Here is a 3,423-nt window from a genome sequence, read left to right as displayed (position 1 = left end):
AACTTCACCCTTGTAGTTCAAACTGACTGAAGTCTAGCTCATTAACCCACAGTGCCACACTAGACAGTCAAGACACTGCCTGCCACAGCACCTCTTCAGAAAGACTCCCTCATCCCCCAGAGACCACCAGATATCTTAGGCTTTGGGGAAACAAGAAAAGTAACTTTCAAAAAGGAATTGAGACTTGTGCATTAAAATGCAAGTTTCTCAGCCTGAACTAGGCCATTCAAAGAACAATTTGGTCTTGAAAGCAGGTGAGTAAAATTGTTGTTCTAAGCAAGAAAGACTCGAAGTTTACGAAAAGAAATATTTTGCTTATATCCTGAAGACTGAGCTCATATACCAGTTTGTTGTTATGTGCTATCAAGTCAAGTGTGACGCATAACGAACCTGGATGACAGACTAGAACGCCGCTGTAGGGTTTCCAGGAGTGGATTCTTAACCCTTTTATCCTACAGAGCTGCTGTGGGTTTGAACTGCTAACCTTTCAGTTAGCAGCCAAGTTTAAACATTGCACCACCAGGGTCCTCATGGACCAGTTAATGAAGAACAATTAAACAGATTAGAAAGGTGAGGAGTTTTTTGTTTTGCTTTTTAGACAAAAACAATAAACTATTTTTGGCAGAGGCACTCTATAATTTCAAGAAAGGGTTCTTCTTAAATACACATACTGAAGAAATAGTGTGTAGACTAGAGCAAAGCATAATACTAATACTATCTTGTGCCTAATCAAATAGGAAAAATAAAAATGTCTATTTGTGTTTAATTATATTTTCAAAACACTAGAAAAATGAAACAAATAGCCAATAAGATCAAATTGATGCAGAAAAGGTATTTGACAAAATCCAACACCATTCTAGATTAAAATGCTCAGCAAAATAGGAATTGAAGGGAAATTCCTCAGCATAATTAAGGGCATATACAAAAAACCAATAGTCAACATTTTTCTCAATGGAGACAGAATGGAAGCATTCTCCATGCAAATGGGGGCCAGACAAGGATGCTCAATTTTTTTTTTTTAATTGTTAATTATATGATAGTTTACATGGGAGAACATTAGTTTTACATTCATTCTATCATATATCGTCTCATTGCGATGCTTACAATCCCCTCCATGCATCATCAACCAACCAAAGGGTATACTCTGCAAGCCTGCCCCCTACACTCCCACCCCCAACCCCCCAGTCTTCAGCACACAGTCGCTCTCCCTCTCTGGATCTAAAGTCCCCAGCTGCTCCATCACGCCACATCATCGTCTCTGCCTCCAGCTCAGGCATCACTGCTTCTCTGGGTAGGGTCCCACTCTCGGCTCTTTTCTGTTGATGGTCCTAGGGACCTCCACTCCTAGACTGGAAAGTTAATCACTCCCTTCCTTGCTATAAAATGTCTACCTTTACATTTCCATCCCTCACAATCAGTCCTGATAACAATTATTCACTATTGTATCACAAGAGACCTATCCGCATTTCATTGCATAAAGACGCTCTTTCTTACCACTCCCATTCAATAGTGTATTGGAAGTCCTAGTCAGAACAATAGGCAAGAAAGGAAACAAAAGGCATCCAAATTGGCAAAGAAGAAGTAAAACCAATTCTACTTACAGATGATACGATCCCATACTGAGAAAATTCCAGGAAGAAAACTACTGGAACTTACAGAAGGATTCAGCAAAGTGGAAGTGTACAAGAACAGCATAAAAAATCAGTTGGATCCCACTCCAATACCACTGTCAATAACCTCACAAAAGATGAAGTACTTAGGAATAAATCTAATCAGAAATACAAAAGACCTAGACAAAGAAAACTACAAAATAACACTAAAAGAAAAAAATATACAAGGAAGACTATGTCATGTTCATGGATTGGAAGACTTAACATTTTGAAGTTGTCAATATTACCCAAAATGATCTACAGATATAATGTAATCCCAATCCAGAATCCAACATTTTTTTGAAGAGATGGAAAAGCCAATCACCAATTTATATGTAAAGGAAAGACCCCCCAGGTAAATAGAACACTTCTAAAACCTACTTCAAAACCTTCTCTACAGTCATGGCAGTCAAAGAAACCTGGTATTGGTACAATGACAGACATACAGGCCAATGGAACAATATTGAGAACTCAGAAGTAAATCCACCCATTTATGGACAGCTTATCTTTGATCAAGTGCTGAAACCCATTAATAGGGAAGAGATAGTTTCTAACAAATGGTGCTGGCAAACTGCAGAAAAATGAAACAGGATCCATATCTCTGACTCAAATGGATCAAAGACCTAAATGTAAAACTTAAAACTATTAAGATTATCAAAGAAAAAATAGGGGCAAACTTAGGGGCCTAATACATAACATAAATATATTATCAATATCTAAAAACACAAACAGCAGAAGACAATGTAGCTGACTGTAACCTCCAAAAAATTAAACATTTATGCACATCAAAATATGTCACAAAACAGTAAAAAAAAAAAAAAGTAACCTAAAAGGTTTGGAGAAAAATTTGTCAATGACAATCAAACAAGGGACTGATCTTTAAAATTTAGAGAAAACTTCAACACATCAGCAACAACAGGAAAATTCAAGTAAATAATGAGCAGAGGACATGAATAGACACTGCACCAAAAAAGGCATTCAGGTGACCAGCAAAGACAGGAAGAAATTTCCCACTCATTAGCCATTGTTGTTGTTGTTGTTGTTGTTAGGTGTCATCAAACCAAAGCAACAATGAGATATCATCTCACTCCAGCATTAAGAGCAAAGTTAAAAAAAATAGAAAACAACAAATGCCAGTGAGGGTACATACACTGCTAGTGGGACTATAAAATGGTACAACAGCCGTGGAAAATGCAAGTCGCTGCCTTAAAAAATTAGAACTAGAAATACCATATAGTTTACAATCCTAGAAAATAAGAGTGGTGCCCAAAACAGATGTATTCATGTCTATCTTCATCACAGCATTATTCACATTAGTATAAAGATGTAAACAACCTAAGTGCCCATCAATGGATGAAGGATAAACAAACGATGGTCCATACATATAATGGAATACTGCCCAAAGTTAAAGAGTAATGATAAATCTGTGAAATACTTCATAGCATGAATGACTCTAGAGAAGTTTATGCTGAGTGAAATCAGTCAATTATAAAAGGAAACAAATATTGTGTGAGACCACTACTGCAAAAAGTCAAGAAAAGGTTTACTTTTCTTGACACTGAAAGAAACATTCTTTGAAGGTTGCAAGAGATGAGAGGAGGAAGGAAATGTAAATCACTAACTAGAAGGTAGATGCATATTGATTTGGGTGAAAGGAAAGGCAATATACAACTAAGGGGAGGGCAATGATCAAGGCAAAGGAAAACACTTAGAGGAGCACAAGAGTTAAAGGTAACAAAGATAAATACTATTACATCTATTACATACCCAATCC

Source organism: Chrysochloris asiatica, unplaced genomic scaffold (assembly GCF_000296735.1).
Source record: "Chrysochloris asiatica unplaced genomic scaffold, ChrAsi1.0 scaffold00007, whole genome shotgun sequence".
Taxonomy (NCBI): domain Eukaryota; kingdom Metazoa; phylum Chordata; class Mammalia; order Afrosoricida; family Chrysochloridae; genus Chrysochloris; species Chrysochloris asiatica.
The sequence above is the reverse complement of the archived record's forward strand: the minus strand, read 5'-3'. Positions refer to the sequence as shown.